Source organism: Eumetopias jubatus, unplaced genomic scaffold (assembly GCF_037043125.1).
Source record: "Eumetopias jubatus isolate StellerSeaLion01/CBP00866 unplaced genomic scaffold, mEumJub1_p1.0 scaffold_4, whole genome shotgun sequence".
NCBI classification, from domain to species: Eukaryota; Metazoa; Chordata; class Mammalia; order Carnivora; family Otariidae; genus Eumetopias; species Eumetopias jubatus.
Genome location: NW_028274810.1, coordinates 8,502,243 through 8,525,033, shown reverse-complemented (window position 1 = coordinate 8,525,033; position 22,791 = coordinate 8,502,243). Strand labels below are relative to the sequence as shown.

Genomic DNA, 22,791 nt, shown 5'->3' with positions numbered 1-22,791 from the left:
CAGGGAGCCCGATGCGGGACTCAATACAGGGACTCCAGGATCATGACCTGAGCCGAAGGCAGTCGCTTAATCAACTGAGCCACCCAGGCGCCCTTCCTTTCTTAGCTTCTTAAGCATCTAATCACTTATATACTCGGCAGGTAAGTGCCTTTAATTGAGTGTTTAGAAAAGCAAGGCTATCTGGAGAACTCCCTCACTTTCTACTTAAAAATCTACGGTTTATCAGGTGCCTGGGTGGCTCAGTGGGTTAAGCATCTGACTCTTGATTTTGGCTCAGGTCATGATCTCAGGGTTGTGAGATCAAGTCTGGCTGCCGGGGATCTCCCTCTGCCCCTGCCCTTCTACACTCCCCCCCCAATCTATGGTTTGTCACACCTCCTCTCATACCCATCCTGACTGCCTTTCTTCTGTTCCTCAACACCTTTGCTCTTTATTCCAACCTCTCCTGGCTCTTCAAAACCTTGCTGCTCCTACATTTTCAATCACTCCGTGACCAGCATGTTCTATCTGTTAAGAGTTATGATCAGGTCCTAAAGAGGGAAGCGAATCCTCCCTTGACTGAGCTGGCTTTCCACTTACTGACTTTTGTGACTCTCACCCCTACATTTCTCAAAAGAGTAGTCCCACTTTCTGTGTTCGTCACCATCATCACCCATTTTTTTCCTCCCTCACATAAACTAACTTCCAACTCTTCTTTCTACTGAGGCTTTTCTCTTGTAGATTACCAGTGACGAAGTCACTGGCCTTTTCTCAATATACAGTCTGTTTAGCATTCACTATTGTTACCTACTTCCTCATCCTTCAGACTTGCTTCCTACTTGACTTCCGAAATGCTCTACTCTCCTGGCCTTCTGATCTCTTGGGCTGCGTCTCACACTCTCCTTCCTCACTGGTTCCCCTCCATCCTCTTTATACCCTATTTCTCTCTCTACCTGCTCTCTTACACAGATGATTCCCAGATCCACACTTTCTGCCCTGAGCTTTGGTCACAACTCTCAATTCTAAATCTGCACCCACATGTGTCCCCATCATCTTTAGGCCCACCTACCTTAAACCTCACTGAATTCCAGCCCCACGGTGGTCACAGAACGTACTTAAAACAAAATAATACTATAGCAAATTCTGTTCGATAACAACTGAAATTCTGGAATTCACAACCTGGAGATCAAGAGTCACACCAAGTGGCTCTACCAACTGAACCAGCCACTCACCCCTGCTTGTGACATTGACAAGCTTCTGCTCAAAACTTTCTCCTCCCTTGGTTGCCATAACACTATTCTTGAATTTCCTTCCACTTCCTGCCCCTCTAACCACTCCTTTTCTTTCCCCCTTGAAAGCATGACTTCTCCCACCCAGCTCTTAAACATTGGTATTTTCCAGGGTCCTCAGCCCTATTTAAAAAAAATCCTTCATCTTCCCTTGATTGTTGTGAGATTTGGAGGTGGTGTTTCTAGAGCATTAGCCTGTGTTTGATATGGGGGGCTCTTTTTACTGTTATCATTATTATCCACACCATATCTCTGAATTTACTCCTTCCCATCCATCCCCACTATTCTTGTTTTCAAGTCAAGTTCAAGTCCTTATTATACTTTGTTTGGATTACTAACTGGTGTCCCTGTTTCCAATCCATTCTGTATAATCCTGTCAGAGATCTTTCTGAAACTCCAATCTGATCATGATCTTCAGTGGCTCTTCCAAGACCTTCATTTATTCGTCAACTATTCTTTAAGCCCCTGGAATGTGTTTTCCCAGAATGTCTTCGTGGCTTGCTCCCCCTCTAGAATAGTAATGAGGGCAGGGGCTTTTGACTGTGTTCCAGGATAGATCATTGTGTAGAACAAGCAAAAATCCCTCCTTTCTTGGAAGCTATCTTCTAGTAGGGGCTTCCCTTAGCTCTACCTCTGCCAGCCTAGGTAACCTCATTTCTTCTACTGCCCCACCCAGACTTTTTTTTTTTTTAAGTGCCTGATTCCTAAAAGAGTCTTTAGTGCCATCTAGTGGAAGTAGCTGCAACAAAATGCTATACTAAGAAAGCTTGGACCGCGCACACTTCTTCTATCTTAGAACTGATATTTTATGTTAAGTGGGCAACTCTTCAACCTCGAGAAGGTGTAGGATGAGATGGCGAGAATGATCAGAGCTTTGGAGCTCTGCTTGTGTAACTTCTTTCAGGTCAGACTGGAACTAAATGACACATAAGTTCCATTATTACTTAACTACCCACCCTTTCAGAAAGAATTCTCCACAGTCTTCTTTAAGATCTTCTAGCTCTTCTCACTTGACCACTAGTTGTCTGACCAGATACTCTGCCCTGACCCTGAACATTCCAGAGCTGGTATAGTCAGAAAGCTGCACCCAATCTTAATTGGTTTGGCATAAATATAAACTATTCTTAGACTGTAATTTATTACACATTTTATTCATCTTTTTCTGTGAATTCCTTTTTTTATGTTTGTCAAATAATAAAGCTCATTATTAACCTTTTTTGCCATAAATTCTTCATGAAGCGCCTGATATATTAACGTATTTACTAAAAAATTAATGTGGATAAATGCTTTGTGATTACATTATCTTTTATATAAATTTATCTTCCACATAAAATATACATAAACTGGGTAGTAATATAAAGAAAATGGCACATTTAGAGATTGGATTTTGTACTGCATATGGTGATAATTCTTGTGATTAAAATTAGAGCAGCAGTAAAAAAAAAATTAGAGCAGCAGTTGTGGCATGCTCATACTGGTGTATTAGAGAACAGATATTAAAAGGCATGAGATAGGGACGCCTGGGTGGCTCAGTCGGTTAAGCGTCTGCCTTCGGCTCAGGTCATGATCCCAGGGTCCTGGGATCGAGTTCTGCATCGGGCTCCCTGCTCCGCGGGGGGTCTGCTTCTCCCTCTACCTGCTCTGCCTGCCACATCCCCTCCTCTCTCTGACAAACAAATAAATAAAATCTTTTAAAAAAACAAATAAAAGGCATGTTTTAAATGAATAAACAAACAAAAAGCAGAATCACACCTGTACACACAGAGAACAAACTGGTGATTGCCAGAAGGGTCGGGGGGTGGGGGGATAGAAAAAATGGGTGAAGGGGAGTCGGAGATAGAGGCTTCCAGTCATGGAGGAAATAAGTCACAGGAATAAAAGGCACAGCATAAGGAATGTAGTCAATGATATTGTAATAGTGTTATATGGTGACAGATGGTAACTACACTTGCAGTGAGCACAGCGCGATGGTTAAACTTGTCAAATGGCTACGTTGTACCCGAAACTAACATAACATTGTGTCAACGACACTCAAAAAAATAAAAAAATAAAAAAAATAAAAACCGGGGCTTCTGGGTGGCTCAGTTGGTTAAGCATCTGCCTTCAGCTCAGGTTGTGATCCCAGGGTCCTGGGATCGAGCCCCATGGTGGGCTCCCTGCTCAGTGGGGAGCCTGCTTCTCCCTCTGCCCTCCCTCCCCTACTTGTGCTTGCTCGCTCACTTGCTCTTGTGCTCTCTCTCTTAAATAAATAAAATCTTAAAAAAATAAATTTTAAAAAGTCAAAAAAGAAAAAAGACATGTTTTGCACTCTATAATACTGCATTATAATTAAACTTATGCTATTTTTTCCCTTAGGCTTCTTTGGTTATTTGTATTTAATGAACATGTCAGCTTGCAAGATTAATCATGGAAATTTTGATTTAGAAGAGACCCTTTGTCTGGAGTACATTTGCCCCCAGATATCTTCTTGGCTTGTTTCCTATCAGAATGGTAAGTCTTTGAAGGCAAGGACTATTATCTATTGTATTCTCTGTGTATTCATGGTATCTAGATGCATGCCTGGCCCGAAGTTGAAGCCCAATAAATATTTATTAGATGGATATATGAGAAAATTGAGGCACAGCTAAGTAAAGACATGGCCTGAAGTCACATGAAGTTTCTGGAAGAATTGGGGCATGAAGCCATGTCTTCTGACTGCTACTCTTGTTGAGTGGTTCAGTGTAACACCTGGTCTCTAATCAGTACAGCTTTTAGTCCAGGCACCTGAGTCCTCTGCTCTGGGCTCTTTGGTTTGGAAGGACCTACTCAGGCCCCTCTCTAGTCACATCCCTACCCCGGGGGACAAGGAATACTAAGTACCTTGCCCCAGTCCACTCCCGCCACTTTGGCCTTAGAAGTGGTCAAAGGGCAGCTGTTGGGGGTGGTGGAGCTTGATGGGGTTTGTTAGGGGTGTCCTGTATTGGGTGGAAAGAGAAAAACAATATGGGCAAATGACTCTTTTTCTCCTTTTGCGCATGGCTCCTCAGATGTTAGGGGTGGACCTATTTCCATAGTAAATCTAGTTCTCCCTATGTATTAAATGTTGTTTAAACTGACAGTCAAAACACCTATATTGTGCCAGACACTGTGCTGGGTATTTTCAATGTATTTTCTCATTTAAATGTTATTCTTACTTAATAAGGTTCAGAAGTAACTTGCTTAAGGACCCACAACTAATTAGGTGCAGAGATCAATGCATAACCAGTTTCTTCAGGAAGTATAGAGTGCTCTACACTTAACAAAACACTAATGTGTGTGTGTGTGTGTGTGTGTGTATAGATATTTTTATTGAGAAAATAATGTTTGATAAAAACATGTGACTAATTTAAAAGAATGTAAGTAAATAGTAAACCTCCTGTGCCACGCCCTGAATCAGAAATGACCAGTTAACAATTTCTTTTGTCAAAGACACCCACATATTTTAAAACTTACTACCAGCAAGTTTGAACTTTTTTATTTGGAAAATTTTACATATAAGCTATACACAGTGGAGAGAGTATAATGAACCTCCCAAGTATCTCTCATTCAGTGTCATTTTTATTTCAACTTTTACTTTTATTATCATTTTTATTTGTTGGAGTATTTTTCCATCAAATCCTAGATATCATGTCATTTTATTAAATTTAATATATTAAGATTATATATATTATTAATATATTAAGAGTATATTAAGAACCTATTTGAAAATGTTTAGCTATAATGAAAATATTTTGACTTTTCATGTGGAAGTCTTAATTTTAAAAATACCATACACAGTTAAATACCAATTTTATTTGTTTTATTTTAAAATTCCCTCCTTCCTTTTAAAAAGGACTCAGGTGGGAGCTGGGCATTTAATAATGATTTCTGTGACTATAAATATGTATATGTATGCAGCCTGTGTTATATCACACTGTTTTTTCCTCAGGATTTTTTTCTTTTCCCGTCTTTTGGAAGAGCTGTTCAAAATGGTAAGCAAATAAATGCCTTTTTGTCTCACTTCTCTGAGTGATAGAACCTGAAAATGATGAATATACAAGGGCAGACTATGATTTAATGTAGTGCCTTTTCTAACTCAAATGACAGCTAACTTTTCTGAGCTGAAGTGCACCCACATCTTTGTAATAGCATTTAGAGCATGAGTAGATTATAATATATCATGGTTTATAGAGAAGTCTATACATTAGTTCCAGGAATGTGGCTAGGAAATATAAATAAATAATGTTTCTAGTTGCATGGAAATATATATAATCCCCACCAACTGAGGCAAAGCCAAGTTATTTATTTCTATATTGACAGCAACTCTTTTTTTCTTAAGTACTTATTTTCTAGATAGTATTTAAATCTGCACTGCATTTTAATAAATTCTTCTTCTTCTTTTTTTCTTTTGCACAGTATGCAGGACCTGAAAGCTTTTTCTCTTTTTATTAATGAGGAGTACATGGTGTTTTCAGGAAACTCTGGTGTGATAAATGCCTTATATTCTTCAGTATTCAGTGCCTCTCTTTTAGACAGAGTCCCATCAGGAAAATCTCTGGAGTGAGACTATCTGGAGGGCTAGACTGGGGAAAGGGCTCGCTCCTAAATGTTTATATGAGAGGAGCTGAGAGGCCACAATCGGCAATCAGGGTGGACAGAGGATTGAGAGGCTTGATGGGAAGCTGTATTTGCATAGCCAATGTAAACATCATGTAAGAATCCGGTGTGGCTTGGTGCTGCCACTGCTCTAGACTTGAGCTGTCCAACATGTGGCTTTTGAGCGCTTGAAATGTGGTTAATCCAAATTAGAAATGGTGTAAGTGTAAAATACATGCGGGTTTTAAAAGATTTGTAATGCAAAAAGGAAGGTAAAATATCTCATTAATAATGTTTTATATTGATTGCATGTTGAAAATGATAGATATTATAAATATATATTTTAAAATACAGACTTTATTTTTTAGAGTAGTTTTAGATTCACATCAAAATTGAGCAGAAGGACACCTGGGTGGCTCAGTCACTTAAGCGTCTACCTTCAGCTCAGGTCGTGATCCCAGGGTCCTGGGATCGAGCCCCGCATCGGGCTCCCTGCTCAGCAGGGAGCCTGCTTCTCCCTCTGCCTGCCGCTCCCCCTGCTTGTGCTCGCTCTCTTCCTCTTTCTCTCTGACAAATAAATAAATAAATTCTTTAAAAAAAAGAATAAACCTCTAGAAAAACAATAATCTAAAACTTAAAAAAAAATTTCATTATTAAAAAAAACCTGAGCAAAAAGTGCAGAGAGTTCTCATATGTCCCCTCTCCTCACACAGGCACAGCCTCCCTACCATCAACATCCTGCACCAGGGAGTTACATTTGGTATAACTGAACCGATATTGATACGTCATTATCACCCATAGTCTTCATTAAGGGTCACTCTTGGTGTTGTACATTCTATAGGTTTTGACAAATGTATAATGACACGTATCCATCATTATAGTATCCCACAGAGTAGTTTCACTGTCCTAAAAATCCCCAGTGCTTTACTTACTCACCTTTTCCTCTCCTCAAACTCCTGGCAACCCCTGGTCTTTTTTTTTTTTTTAAGATTTTATTTATTTATTTATTTATTTATTTGAGAGAGAGAATGAGAGATAGAGAGCATGAGAGGGAAGAGGGTCAGAGGGAGAAGCAGACTCCCCGCTGAGCAGGGAGGGAGCCTGATGTGGGACTCGATCCCGGGACTCCAGGATCATGACCTGAGCCGAAGGCAGTCACTTAACCAACTGAGCCACCCAGGCGCCCCGACCCCTGGTCTTTTTATTGTCTATCATCTTGTCCTTTCCAGAAGGTCATATCGCTGGAATCATACAGTATGTAGCCTTTTCAGATTGGCTCCTTTCACTTAGTAATAGACATTTAAGGTTCCTTCACATTTTTTCATGGTTCGATAGCTTATTTCTTTTTTGCACTGGATGCTATTCCAATATATGAATCTACTACAGTTTATTTATCTAAGAGTGATAATATTTTAATACAAATCTATTAAATAAAATCTATTATTGCAATTATTGTTACTCGTTCCTTTTTACTTTTGTAATGTGGCTTCTAAAATAAAATTGTATACACTGCTTACATTAAATTCCTACTGAACAGCACTGCTGTAGACCTTGGTAAAATGATGTTGTTGGTAGTTTATCTTCAAAACAACCTTCTCATTCCAACACCTGCCTAAGTTTTGCTGCCTCCTATAAAGAGCATTCTCCTTCTCTAGGACTTGTCTGCTTTGGGTTGGTTCCTCTCTGTTGCCCCCAAGCTACGTGAGATTGCCATGGTCCTCCCCTACCTTTCCCAACAGAGACTTACGGTATTCATTTTGTCAGGAAGGTGACAGTTGGCGAATTAAGTCCTTTATCACTGTACTAAGTTCACTGGAGCATAGTACATATGGTGTCTGTGGCCAAGTGGCTTGTAATAAAAAGTTTTTTGTAGAAGATCTGACACAAAGCCTTAGGAATTAACTTATTTTTGTTAGAAATCTTTGAATTTATCTTACTTTACTTTATATAAGTGACTAATACATTAATATTGTTTATAAAAACTAGTTGGAATGGGAGTTCATTCTATTATAATCTGATTTATTCCTCTTTATGTTAGATCAGTTTATCTCATGCTTTCTCAGTGGGAGTGATATTGCCCATAAGTGGGCAAAAATTGGTTCTCAGAGTATGAAAATATCTTACTCCTTTATTTATTTATTTATTTATTTATTTATTTATTTATTATTTTAAAGTTTTTTAAAATTTATTTATTTGAGACAGAGAGAATGAGAGAGAGAGAGAGAAAGCACATGAGAGGGCGGAGGGTCAGAGGGAGAAGCAGACTCTCCACCAAGCAGGGAGCCCGATGTGGGACTCGATCCAGGGACTCCTGGATCATGACCTGAGCCGAAGGCAGTCGCTTAACCAACTGAGCCACCCAGGCGCCCCTTTTTGTTTTTTTTTTTTAAGGTTTGTTTATTTATCTTAGAGAGAGAGAGTGGGGGAGGGCTGGGACAGGGGCACAGGGAGAAAGAGAATCTCAAGCAGACTCACCATCGAGCACAGAGCCCAACGCAGGGCTCAATCTCGAGACCCTGAGATCATGACCTGAGCCAAAACCAAGACACTTGCCAGACACTTAACCAACTGAGCCACCTGAGTGCCCCCCAAATTTTACTCTTTTAAGTATAAAGCATATATATTACTTATACATAATATGTATAATACATATGTATATAACACACACACACATACATTACAAAGCCAAATATACAGTATATCTGCATATTAAAGTTTCCCAAAGAGGCAATTAGGAAAAAAAGGTCTGAAAATATTCTTTAGGGGCTTGGTTATGAAACACAGAGAAATACTGGTTTATCTGGACAAGAAATTCCTGCAGCTTTAAGAGACAGCCTAAAAGTAACACAGACCAGAAAGGACAGTAACAGTCACCTCACATGACAGCAGAATGTTTTTATGACCAGTTAATCTTCAAAGTTTCCCAAGGAGGGAGAGGAGAAAAAAATAGAGGGAAGCTGTAGAAAGATTTACATTTACAGACTGGGGCAGAGGGAGCATCAGAAGAGTGTTAGAAATCTCTACCATCAGTTGATCACCAATTATTAACATTTTGCCTCATTCATTCATTCATTCATTCATTCTATCTCTTCCTCTCCCCACCAACCCTCCCCGCCACTCCCTGGATTATTAAGGTCAAAGGATATAGATATTCATTACACTATTTTTCCAAGTGCTTTCCAGGTTTGAAAATTTTCCAAAATAAAATTAGGGGTAAAATGCCACCCTTCTGTTTATCCACTCCTACACCCTGATTCTACACTGGGGCCCTATTGAACTATAATTTCTTGGTGACGTGTTTTCTGTCACCTTGAATCTTGGGCATATATTGCTCCCTCTGCCCGGACATATTGTGCGGCCTCCTTTTCTTCTTTTATACCCAGCCTTTGCCTGGATAACTCCCAGAAGTCTTTTCAGGTTTTACTTCCTCCAGGAAGCCTTTTGTGACCACCCAGCCCCACTTAAGGCTAGGTTAACAGTCCTGCATATATTCCCTTTATTGTGATTGTCCTTATTATTGCCCTTGTCATATAACATTATACCTGCACAGTGAACTTGTCTGTCCTCACTGGATTGTGAGTTCCATAAAGGCAAGGATTATGACTTCTTTTATTCATCTTTTTTTCCTTGGCAGTTACCACAGGGCCTCACACAATATTTATTAAATAAAGCAACAATTAATTTTTCTATGAGATGCATATTTGTTTTATATAATTCCACTTACAAGGGAAAACAAGAAAAATTAGGGAAAACACTGATGTTTTGTTTAGCTTGTAAAGCTTTACTGCTGATAACAGTATAATATCAGGTTAGACTTTTATAAATATTAAAAATAGCTCCCAGATCCCTATTATTACCCCTGTAAAACTCTTGGTGAGATGCCCCTGACAATTCTGGGAAAAATTGTTTCTCTTGGCTCCAGAAGAGCTCGGTTTCTGCTTCTATATTATAGCATTCCGGGGGGTGGAGCGGGGAGATACAAAGATAGGAAGTAAGGGTGTTGTTTCTTAAGGAATTTGGAGTTTAATGAGAGATACAGACTTAGGAGTGATACTAATAGTTTTTCCTTAAATTTGTGTCATTTTTAAATGGTTTACAATGTAATTTCACATACTTTATTCCTCACAAAAGCCCTGGAAAGCAGGTATTATTAACCCCATTTTAAGGATGCTGCTAGTAAGAGCCAGAGTGTGCTATGAAGGTAAGAGATCCTCTTGTTTATTTCCTAGACTTTAGGCATCTTCCCCATATCCGAGGTCCACTGATATTAAATGGCTAGAACTTTACCAAATTCGGCACCCTTCCTTTTGTGTAAAATTGTGTAGGTACAACCAGGCTCCAACGTCACCCTTCACCATTAGGAGCTACTCTCTAATGAATGATATACACCAGATTGAAAAGTTCTCAAGTGAAATGCATGAGATTAGGTAATGTCAATTGCTTTCCTTTTTTTTTTTTTTTTTAGGTTTATTGATTTTAGTAATCTCTAAACCCAGCATGGGGCTTGAACTCACGACCCTGAGATCAAGAGTGGCATGCTCTTCCAACTGAGCCAGCCAGGCGCCGCAGGTCCATTGTTTTTCTAACTTAGCACATCTTTAGGTATATAATTCTGTATATTTACCCAAGACAAAGGCTGTGATTGCAGCTATGTAAAATATGTATGCAGTGGGAAAAGGCTAGAAGGGTATGTACAGACATGGTAGTCTTTATCAGGGTGGTAGATTGAGGAGTAATTGTTTTCTCCAAAAATTAAAATTTGCCTGTAATTTTTGGAGTGTGTACATACCCAAGTTCTTTTGCATCAAACCACAGCATCATGCCATATTGACGGGGAAAGACTTGTTCCTCTGTTTCTCAGCTCTGTCACTCTTCTATTGTGAGTTGGACCTAAGGAATTAGTGCTTTTTCGCTCCTGTTCAGGAGAGGTCAAGCTTGTATTCCCATCCACCATGTCTCAGAGGGATGGTTCTCAGATCAAAAATCAAAATGGCAGAAAGATTAGAGGTTGGGCAATTGTTCACTTGAGAGAAAATACTGAACTAAGGAACAGTAAGGATAAAGAACAGTGGAACAAGGATATAGAGGCATTTTGGCAGTATAATTGATAAAAATTGACCAATTAATTAAGAGTTGGGATCAAAGCTTTCAAAGACTGGAAGCTCTAACGTGGATGACTTAAGTAGATAGTATAACTCAGAAAAATGAGCTTGTTTTGAATGTGTTTAGAATAAGGTAGCTTCGGTTGGAGGTGCCTGGTCAGTAGTTGGGAACATGTCTGGACTGGGAGAGGGTGATGAAGGCTGGAGATAAAAATTTGAGAATCATGAGATTTTTGTCTGGTAACTACCAAAAATGTCTGCAATCTTTTGACTAAAGTGACCTTCTTCCTTTGGTGTAAATTACATCTGCTCTACAATAGATGTTTGAGACATTTTTACTATTTTCATAGTGTTAATGATAAAATTTGGACCACCATTCATCCAGGGAGCAACTGAGCACATGAAGCAGAGAGGAAAGTCAAAGGAAAAGACTTCATCCCTCAGTGAACTCAGAGGGCTGTCTGTGCCCTGGGGATAAGAGACGGTTGGTGGTCTTCAGATGACACAAAGAAATTTAGAGATCCCATGTTCACGGCCCTTTCTATCAGTGTAACTCCAGAGGGTTTTCTTGTTGGTGTTTTTTGTTTGTTTGTTTGTTTGTTTTTGTGGTTTGTTTTTAAATCACAGTTTGGGCCCTAATGCAAAAAATAAGAGTCCTGCACAGTCCTGGCTCTTAAAGACCACACCTATGTGTGGCCACACCTATATAAGAGCTCTTAAAGAAAATCAGTCCCACTCGGTGCTGCCATTTCACCTGACCAGTAGTCCAATGATATCTATATGTAGCAGGGATTGCCCTCCCTACAATGGCTGGTACATATTCCTTTTCCTTGACTGAGTAGATGTGCATCTGGAGGGCCCTGAAAGCCCTTGGGCGGAGAATGACCTAATACTGGCTCCTGCAGGGGCACCTGGGTGGCGCAGTTGGTTAAGCCGCTGACCCTTGGTTCTGGCTCGGGTCGTGACCTCAGGGTCCTGAGATCGAGCCACATGTCAGGCTCTGCACTCTATGTGGAGTCAGCTTAACACTCTCTCTCCCTTTGCTAGGTCTAGCGCAGCTATGCCCTGCCTAAGCACGCCACTTTTACAGAAGCGCAGAGGCTCGCCCTGCTCCTTCAAATCTGCTTGGGAAGTTGCTTCTGCGTCCCGGTGCTGCGTCGTCGCGGAGCCTGTGCTGTCCTTTAGCCAAGATGCCTGAGGAAACCCAGACCCAAGACCAGCCGTTGGAGGAGGAGGAGGAGGTGGAGACGTTCGCCTTCCAGGCGGAGATCGCCCAGTTGATGTCCCTGATCATCAACACCTTCTACTCGAATAAGGAGATCTTTCTCAGGGAGCTGATTTCCAACTCGTCGGATGCTTTGGACAAAATCAGATACGAGAGCTTGACCGATCCCAGTAAGCTAGACTCTGGGAAAGAGCTGCACATTAACCTCATTCCGAACAAGCAAGATCGAACCCTCACCATCGTGGATACCGGCATTGGCATGACCAAGGCCGATTTGATCAATAACCTTGGTACTATCGCCAAGTCTGGGACCAAAGCATTCATGGAAGCTTTGCAGGCTGGTGCAGACATTTCTATGATTGGCCAGTTTGGTGTTGGGTTCTATTCTGCCTACTTGGTTGCCAAGAAAGTGACGGTGATCACCAAGCATAACGGTGATGAGCAGTATGCCTGGGAGTCTTCTGCAGGAGGATCGTTCACAGTTAGGACTGATACAGGTGAACCTATGGGTCGGGGAACAAAGGTTATCCTGCATCTGGAAGAAGACCAGACAGAGTACTTGGAGGAAAGGAGAATAAAAGAGATTGTGAAGAAGCACTCCCAGTTTATTGGCTATCCCATTACTCTCTTTGTGGAGAAGGAACACGACAAAGAAGTCAGTGATGATGAGGCTAAAGTAAAGGAAGAGAAGGAGGAGGAAAGAGAAGAGGAAGAGAAGGAGCCCGATGACAAGCCTGAGATAGAAGACGTCGGCTCGGAGGAGGAGGAGGAGGAGGAGGAGAGGGACGGGGACAAGAAGAGGAGGAAGAAGATCAAGGAGAAGTACATCGATCAGGAAGAACTGAACAAGACGAAGCCTATTTGGACCAGAAACCCTGACGACATCACCAACGAAGAGTATGGAGAATTTTATAAGAGCTTGACCAATGACTGGGAAGATCACTTGGCAGTGAAGCATTTTTCAGTGGAAGGACAGTTGGAGTTCAGAGCTCTTCTCTTTGTGCCAAGACGCGCTCCCTCTGACCTATTCGAGAACAGGAAGAAAAAGAACAACGTTAAGTTGTATGTTCGCAGAGTTTTCATCATGGATAACTGCGAGGAGCTAATTCCTGAGTACCTGAATTTCATTAGAGGTGTGGTGGACTCTGAGGATCTTCCTCTAAGTATTTCCCGTGAGATGGCTTCAGCAAAGCAAAATTTTAAAAGTTATCAGAAAGAACTTGGTCAAAACGTGCTTGGAACTCTTCACCGAACTGGCTGAAGACAAAGAGAACTACAAGAAGTTTTATGAGCAGTTTTCGAAAAACATCAAGCTGGGAATACATGAAGACTCTCAGAATCGAAAGAAGCTCTCCGAGCTGTTATGATACTACACGTCTGCTTCTGGCGATGAGATGGTTTCCCTCAAGGACTATTGCACCAGAATGAAGGAAAACCAGAAACACATCTATTACATCACAGGTGAGACCAAGGATCCGGTAGCAAACTCGGCCTTCGTGGAGCGTCTTCGGAAGCATGGCTTGGAAGTGATCTATGTGATTGAGCCCATCGATGAGTACTGTGTCCAACAGCTGAAGGAATTTGAGGGGAAGACGTTAGTGTCTGTTACCAAAGAGGGCTCGGAACTTCCAGAAGACGAAGAAGAGAAAAAGAAAGAGGAAGAGAAAAAAAACAAAGTTTGAAAACCTGTGCAAGATCATGAAGGACATCTTGGAGAAAAAAGTAGAAAAGGTGGTCGTGTTAAACCGATTGGTGACCTCTCCGTGCTGCATTGTCACAAGCACATACGGCTGGACGGCAAATATGGAGAGGATCATGAAGGCCCAGGCCTTGAGAGACAACTCCACCATGGGCTACATGGCCGCGAAGAAGCACCTGGAGATAAACCCCGACCACTCCATCACGGAGACCTTATGGCGGAAGGCAGAGGCCGACAAGAACGACAAGTCTGTGAAAGATCTGGTCATCCTGCTTTACGAAACTGCTCTCCTGTCCTCTGGCTTCAGTCTGGAAGATCCCCAGACACATGCTAACCGGATCTACAGGATGATCAAGTTCGGGCTCGGTATTGACGAAGACGATCCCACGGCCGACGACAGCAAGTGCCGCGGTGAGCGAAGAGATGCCGCCCCTTGAGGGCGACGATGACACGTCCCGCGTGGAGGAAGTCGATTAAGCGCCGCTGAGCATTACTTGTACATGTATTCGATACTTTATCTTCATTCCCTCTGATAATATATTTTCAAGGATGTTTTTCTTTATTTTTGTTAACATTTTAAGAATCTGTATGGCATGACAGTAACTACTTAAGGGGAAGATAAGATTTCTTTCTTTTCGGAGTGTGCTACTGTGACGTGTAGGACCTAAAGCCCAGCTAGTTTTTCTTCCCCGGTTCCATGCTGGCTCCTTGTAACTGGACAAGGTAACATTTGTTGTGAGGTGTATGTAACCTAACGTGAACCGTGTGCTCTAAAGTGTTTAGCTACCAAGCGGATTCCTTAGTAAGACCAAATTTTTTTTTGTCACTGAAGTGTTCTGAGCTATACCTTGATGTTTAAAAGAGAACTATTGGTTAAAACGACTCTCACCGTCTAGGATCTACTTTTTAAATCTTCAATCCCCTGTAGTTATCAACTGCATGTACCAGGCCTCTAGAAACTAGTAGTTAAACTGAACCAACTGGATGGGAGTAACTATGTATAGGGCTTGTTTTCCAAAGAAGAGCGTTGTTTAGAGTAGCGAAATTCTAAGCCTATTTAGGCATGTTGTAAAGCTGTTCAAAAAGTAACTCAGCAAGTTCTGTGAGTGGAAATGTAGTGCTCAAGTCACGTTCTGCTTTAAAAAGTTGTAACAAATACAAACAAATGAAAAAAAAATCTGCTTGGGAGGTTTTTCCCCAAATAGGCCCTCTTTTACGTTTACATTATGTAGCACTAGGGCTAAGTGTGTTTGTGTCCCTTCTGCGTGATTTTGGCCAGCACACAGCCATTTTCCATCTTCAAGGACTGCAAAAAGGATTTTAGTGAAAAGGAGAGAAAAAAGGAAAAGGCTATTTTCTGTCCTGAGAGCCCCAGGACAGAAAAGATTGTGATCTCCCCCTAGCCCCCAGACAGCTTAGTACTCAGCAGCTTAGTTTAGTCTCATGCAGCCAAACTGCCCCTATCACTCAGTTCTCCTCCTTTGAAGGCTGGACCCACACTGGTTTTATTTTTCATCTTTTCATGCTCTATGGTCTTTTGTAACATTTAAAATAGTAACCTATGGTTTTGGGGAGGCCATTAGCCAATTCAGTTCTCTTAGCAGCATCCACCTGCTGAGCCATTGTGCTCTAGCCTTTAAGTATCCTCTGACCTGGTTGGAATAGGTAGCTATTTGGACCGGGCTTTCTGTTGTGTCCCAGCTGTTTCAAGCGTTGGACATCTATTCTTGGTCAGAAAGGAGGAAAAAGCGAGGTTGTTTATCTGTTTCCTGTTACGGTTGCATCGATGTTTATTTGGCTTGCCCAACACATGTGCTTAAGAATAGCTTGTTTTTATTAGTTCCTTCATATATGCCAGTGTTATTGTGTGAATTGCGTACCCTCCCCCCAGTTCATACGTTGAAGTCCTAACCCCCAGTATACCTCGGAATGTGACTCTTTGGAGATAGGGCCTTTAAAGAGATAATTAGGGTTAAATGAAGTCGTATGAATGGGCCCTAACCCGGTATGACTGGTCCTTATAAGAAGAGGGAGAGACACCAGGGATGCACACGTACTGAGAAAAGGCTAGTGCCTTTTCACACAGCGAGAAGGTGCCATCTGCAAGCCATGAAGATAGGCCTCAGGAGAACTGAAAGCTGCTGACACTTTGATCTTGGATTGCCAGCCTTCCGAACTGTGAGGAAATTAATTTCTGTTGTGTAAGCCCCCAAGTCTGTGGTATTTTGTTATGTCAGTTTTTTAGCAAACTCATACAGCCAGGCAATGTAGTAACTGCTTTTCGTGAATTATCTCTCTAATAGTTGCAGTTACCAAATGGAGTAGGTCCTATTGAGACAGGGACTCCCAATATAATTTTTGCCCACAGCAGGAACTCTGTTCAGACTATGCTCAGGCCTGACCCTGAAGGTAGGTTAAGTAAGTAGAATACTTTGGCTCGTAAATGGGTGAGGTGGGGAGAGGAATTAAATGGAGCCAAGCATTTTTCTGATAGGCATCCTGATTATGCTTCCTCCTTGCTCACTACATTAAGGGAGAATAGTAACACCTTCCTTTACACCAGGGCGAATTCTTACAAGGGTTTATTTATTGAACTGACAAGTCCCTTCTGATCATTCACTATTCATTTCTGATTCCCCCCCCCCCCCCCCCCGTTTTGGTCTCTTTCTTACCCATCTCCAGGGAATAGCTGGGAAAGCTGTATTTGCATATGACTATTCTTTTTCCTTTCCTGTATAGACTTGTTAAAATGGTAGGTCTCAAAGCTTATCAAAAGTTCAGGAACAGACACAAGTATATATAGAAACATGCAATGTAATATTTGAAAAAGTTAGTGGAGGTAAGGATTAATTCATAAATAGTATTGGAGAATAATTTGAAAAAACAGTGGTTAACTCCCTTACCTCGCAGGTTATACCAAAAATTAAGATGGAGTAAAGTTTTATTTATTTTTTTTTTAAAAATATTTATTTACTTATTTATCGACACAGAGAGAATGAGCACAAGCACAGGGAGTGGCAGGGGGAGCGGGAGAGGGAGAGGCAGGCTTCCCGCCGAGCAGGGAGCCCCACGAGGGACTCGATCCCAGGACCCTGGGATCATGACCTGAGCCGAAGGCAGACGCTTAACCGACTGAGCCACCCAGGAGCCCCTGGAGTAAAGTTTTAAATGTTAAAAAAGAAACATGGAAATATTATAATGTAAAGATGAATAGCTTGACCTAATCCAGGGGTGCAGAAGTTTATATTTAAACATACATAAACAGAAGTACTAAAAGAAGAAACAAAAGTAGAAAAACTGATAGATTTGATTACATAGAAGCAGTACAGTTGGTCATGACAGAGGAGAAGGGGTCATGTGTGATCCAGTGCTCAACATTAGTGGATCCAGGGGAGAAGTTACAGTAATTAAATGTGTTCTTTCCAGGTGTACTTGAGGCTGGACAAGAATGACCGTATAAACTGGTCTCAGAAGACATTTTGGATCAACTGGAAAAGACTTCACTTCAGCAGATCACAGTCCTCTTCTGAAGTCTCAGAGGTAGTCCCAGAAGGACTGTTGGGAACACAACAAGGTGGTGTTGCCAGAGCCGGTGGGAGAGGCTTGCGATTCCACTGGCAGCCCCTCGGTGACCCAGGGAGAGGCTGCTGTGGGAAATGGCCCCAAGTGTAACTGAGGCAGTATTGCAGTCTCCTCTAGGGAGAAGAGCCGTCCTCACAGATAGCTGCAAACCTGTAGGAGCAACGAAGCTGAACTCTCCCAAGGACTCCTCATATTTTAATACATATGATTACATGATGGCCAATGTTTATGTAATATTTTAAGCCTCTGATAGTGCTTTTACACATGACCAGGCTCTTTCAGAAATAGTATGGGTTGTTATGATAGATTTGAGCTTGAATTCTGGTTCAACCTGTTGGCTGTGTGATCTTAAATAAGTTACTTAACCTATCTCAGGACCTGTTTTCTCCTCTGTAAAATGGTGATGGTGATGGTGATGGTGATGGGGCAAGGTGATACCCGCCGTATAGGATAAGGGTTGAATGAGAAAAAAGACCTCGTCTGACATTTGACACATGGGAGGCGCTCGATTTCCTTTCCTGCTCTAAAGGTAGCTATTTGCCTCAGTTGACCTCAAGACTTCCACAATAGTCCCCTGTGTATAAAGGTAACATATTCTCTTCAAATCCGTGTCATGTCGCACAGTGATTCTTCACTGCAGTGATGTGAAGGAGGTAGTGATGTCTGTATTGTTAAAAAAACAAAAACAAAAACCCACCCCCTGCCCCCAGACTTCCCTGCTGAGAATCACTGGTCTACACTTTGATATCCCAAGTAGCTCTCAGTAGTTTAATATTTTTGTTTGATATTTTCACTCACGGCTTGATTTCAATAAAGTAAGGACTTGCCTTCATGGGAGGGCAAGACATTAAGCTAATGAAAAAGGTAGTCCATAAATTACTTCTCATGTGTAGCTAGGTGCCAGGAAGCATTTTCTTTCTTGGGCAGTGGGAGGTGGGGCAGTTAATAGAAAGAATGGTGGAAATACAGAGAGTATTCAGGGCCTAGAGGAGGGTTGATTGGGCCATGTGGGAGAAAATGGATAAAAGGGAAGGGGGAGGAAACTGAAGACAATTATTATTTTTCTCCTAGATCCTCATTTAGCAGGCTGTGGCTTGGCTTCTTCTGGGGCACCAGTGCCTCTCGAAAGAAGCTGTTATCTGTATGCTGTAACCCTGTCATACTTCTAGTCTCACCTACCCTAGGTGTGAGGCCTGGACCCACCACTGGAGTCCTCTATGGCTACCTGAACCAACTCATCAAAGTCATATTAAGTACCATAAGGTCCTGGAATTGTGTCTGTCAAAACCTAAATTGTTCTCTCTAGAATGACACATGAGTAGTTACAAATAACATTTGGTAACTGCAAACACAGAGGGCAAAGAGAAGGGAAATTCTGTCACTCTGCTATGAACTGCTCACAGGCTAGGTTAACTGAGCATCACTTTTGGCTTCTTCTAAAGAAGGGAGATAGGACCAAGGTATTCATAAAGTTCTTATTTGAAATGTTGTTTAGAGTTTTGGGTAAGGGATCTTCTGATTGAAAATGCTAAGGACACTCCTTAGGCAGGACGGTTAGATTTGAACTGAAGAGACAAGGTAGTGCTGACGGTCAAGTTATGACTTTGAGAAGCCACAGACATATCATTTTCTGGGCGAGCCAGACCTTTCAGTAGACACAGGGGCTCCTGTAGTGGTAAGTGCAGAGCCCCCTTCTAGGCTGCGATTTAACTGCTTTGTCCCAGCAAACGCCATCAGGAAACAAGGCTTCCTGGGTGTATCTGCTTGACCCTCTTCTAAGAGTAGACTTCCAAGGGCTGCCTACCTGGACCCCCATCCTTATTTTGTCATCATCTTCAAGGGAGTCCAAGTACACAGCAGTGAAAACCATGCTAAATTGCATGCATAGACCAAAGACAGTAAAATCATGTTATGTAGAACTCAGAAACAGCTTCATGGGGAAAGAATTTTTGCTGGAGGGTAGGTAGAATTTAAAAAAAGACAGGAGAGAGCAGAGCTAAGGCTGTTTTTGTGACAGTTAATTCTCACTCATGGTTTTCATACTGAAACTCCTGGAGATGACTGACATGAAGGAGGAAATAGAACAAAGTCAGAAGGAGCAGGAGCTCAGGCACATGGTAAGACAGTCTGAATTAGAACAGCCGGTTGGATGTGTGGAGGCTTCACCAGCCGGAGGGAGATTGGGAATTCCGTTTCATCCACAGAACCGAAGCATCCCACAGATGCCATCAAGCAGAAGCCTTATTATGCAATAGTGAACCGTGTGCACCCTTTCCCCCGATTAATAATGCACAGATTGAGGTCACTGTGCACTGAAAACAAATCTTCACACAACCTGGGGATAGCTGGGAGCTGATACTTCACCTTGAAATTTGACTTGTTCGGTCAAATACGTAACACTTCTCAAACTTTTTAGCCTTTGGCATCCAGGTTTGAGCTTCCCCAAATGTTTGTGGTGTGCATGATATTCTGGTTCTTTCACTTTAGCTGATATGATACTGTTGTCTAATGCATCTGCTGTGTGCTCATGGACCAGTCCAAAGAATTAACCTGGGTTGGGAATGTTTATGCTCTCACAGTTTGCTTTTTCAATTTGGTTCAGCATTGGTCCCTTCTTGTAAAAGTCCGAGGTCCCTTCTTGTAAAAGGGCCGATTGGGACCAAGCTGGAAATACAGCAGGGAAGAGTTGCTCTGAAAGTCCCCTGAGAATTTGCCCTTTGGCAATTAAATTTTCTATAGATTTTTATCCCTTTACCAACTATCAGTGCAATTTTTGGCAAGTCACATAAACCTGAGGCCATGACACACACTTCACCCTGGGCCTCTGGGTCTTCATCTGAAAAGTGAAAGGACTAGGCAAGATGATTTTGAGGTCCTTCACCGCTAAGATTTGAGAATTTGACAATTCCTAAATAGTAAACATCAGATTTTTTGACACTAGAGCAATGGGTTTGTCAACCTGTATGTATACTCCCAAATGTTATCTGCCTCAAGCCACTGAGACCTTTCCCAGATGGACACATGGCAGGCTTGGCAAAGCCTATGGAGTTTCCTTCAGAAACCAGGCCCAGCCACTCCTATTCGTTTATCTCTTCATTCAACAAACATTCGTTGAAGGCCTGTTAGGTGCTAGGTGCCAATCTTTAGAACTTGATCCATGGCTTTTTATCCACCTTCCCTATGCTCACTTGCTTTGACAAACCAGGCAGACAACAGTATAGGAAATTGTGCATTTAATCATTCTCTTGAATGCTCAGAGCTCAAAAATCGAGTTTTCTATAACAAAATGTAGTACAGTCATGGTGGGTCCAAAGTGTCAGGGAGGCAGACGTCAACAAGTGAAAAGTATGGAAAGGGGGTGTGTGTGGGAACAAAGCATTCTTTTCGATCAAAGCTTTATTCTTCAGGGTCTCATTTCAAAGGTCCATTCTGCTTTCAGAAGCCTCTGTGTGTTTCATGGAGGGGACGTGTTTTCGTTGCCTTCATTGGAATTATGACTAGGCAGGGTCCTGAGATCTGAATTCGGAGCAAGAGAGCTTGAGATAGACCTCAGGCAGCTCTCACAGAACCTAATTTGTACCGCAGAAGGAAGGGAAAGGAACCCACCAGTTATAACCCCATCAGGAATTCCTGTTTGCCTGAAACTGAGCTCTGACTCTCTGTGCTGAGACAGCAGCCAGAGAAACAGAGGATGGTGCCTTTCCGTAGGAAGCAAACAGGTTTTGTTTATCTCCCCCCCACTTCCTCTTCTCTAGATCCTCTTCTAGGACTGACATTTGGGGCTGGGTAATTCTTTGTTGTGGGTGGATAATCCTGTACACTGTAGGATGTTGAGCAGCATCCCGGGGTCCTATCCATAACATTAGCACCCTCCTCTCTCCCCTGAATTGTGACAACTAAAATTGTCTCCAAACATTTTCAGATGTCCGCTGTGTGTGGGGAGGGGTGTGAAAAATCACCCTGGTCGAGTCCCACTGCTCTAGGTGCTGTTGAAAGCTGAGGTTATCACTGTCCACGCAAGATAGAAAGGAGAAACCTGAAACACTTGTGTTGACCTAATGCTGTATACAGTGATGACGAGAGGTCCTTTCCTACCCAGTTAAGGATGCACGTCATCTGAGAAATAAAATGGCATTTGTTTGTTTAAAAAAGAAGATGTCTGGATAATTTGGAAAACCAGTGTCTCCCAGCTGCATGTTTTAAGTTAAAATTATGACCTTGCCCACATTTCTTTAGCATTTGTCAGGTGGGAGGAGATTCCAAGGCACTTTGGGAAGCATCCTAACGAAAAGTGAATTAGTTGACCCAACACTAAAATTCAGCCACCTCTGAATTGTGAAGTGGCAGTTTATTAGCAGCTTCTTACTATATCCACTGTGGCTTAACTTATGGATTATAAGATGTGGAGGTATTGCAAATCAAAATTTTCTGGGAACTTAGAGCAACATTACAGCAATACAAAGATTCAGAGACAAGGGAGAGGCAATATCCCACCCCTCACTCCCTGGATGAGGGGGGTGGTTGTAAGGGGAGGTCCCTGAGGTACGGAGATCCACTTGTCTCCACTTGCAATTGACTTACTCCTAACACATATCCAGTTCAGATGAATTATGTTCCCAGCTTTTAATATAGGTCTTTGGAAATAGATTTATCTGGTTCATACTGGAGTCTTCTGTGGGTTACTTTTGACTTTTTTTTTCGTTTGTTTCTTGATCTTATTTGTTCATTCCAAACTTCTAGACATGAATTCAATTCCCCCCAGAAATACAAAACTCGGTCATATCTTATGATGAAATAGTTCTACAGATTCCTGGGATTCTGAAAATGACAGAAATAGGATGTTCTTACAATGATTCAGCAAACCTTTATGGAGAACCAATTGTCTCTGCCCCTGTATGAGGGTATCTCTTGTTCAGAGATGGGCTCGTTTTTCTGTATTTTGATGATGTTCTCTAAAGACCACATGCTACCGTGGGTTGCTCGGGGGAAAGAAGATGGCTTGAGTCTCTTCTTCAGGAAGGGGATCGTGCTTAGAGAAAACAGGAACTGAGAGAGGAGCTAGGAGCAGGCTTCTGGGTAGAAGTAGAAAGACGGTTTCCCCTTGAGTGTCCAACCAAGGAATGTGTGTGACCTAAAATGTTGTGCTCAGCGTTGGTTCGCAACGCTCCCGGGAGCTCCCTGGTTATAGTCTGAAACCGTGCCCCCTTCCTTGTAGAGCAGGGAGAGGCAGACCACTCCAGGTGGGTGGGTGGCAGTCTCTGAGCAAAGGACACTTATACATGAGGCTTGTCCTGGGCAGCAAGAAGACGAGTAGATCCTTGC

At 42.1% G+C, this 22,791-nt stretch overlaps 1 pseudogene; it reads left to right on the top strand.

The window, feature by feature from the left end:
* Positions 1 to 12,153: 12,153 nt before the first annotated feature.
* Positions 12,154 to 14,505, top strand: LOC114208056 (heat shock protein HSP 90-alpha pseudogene; annotated as a pseudogene).
* The last annotated feature ends 8,286 nt before the right edge of the window (positions 14,506 to 22,791 follow it).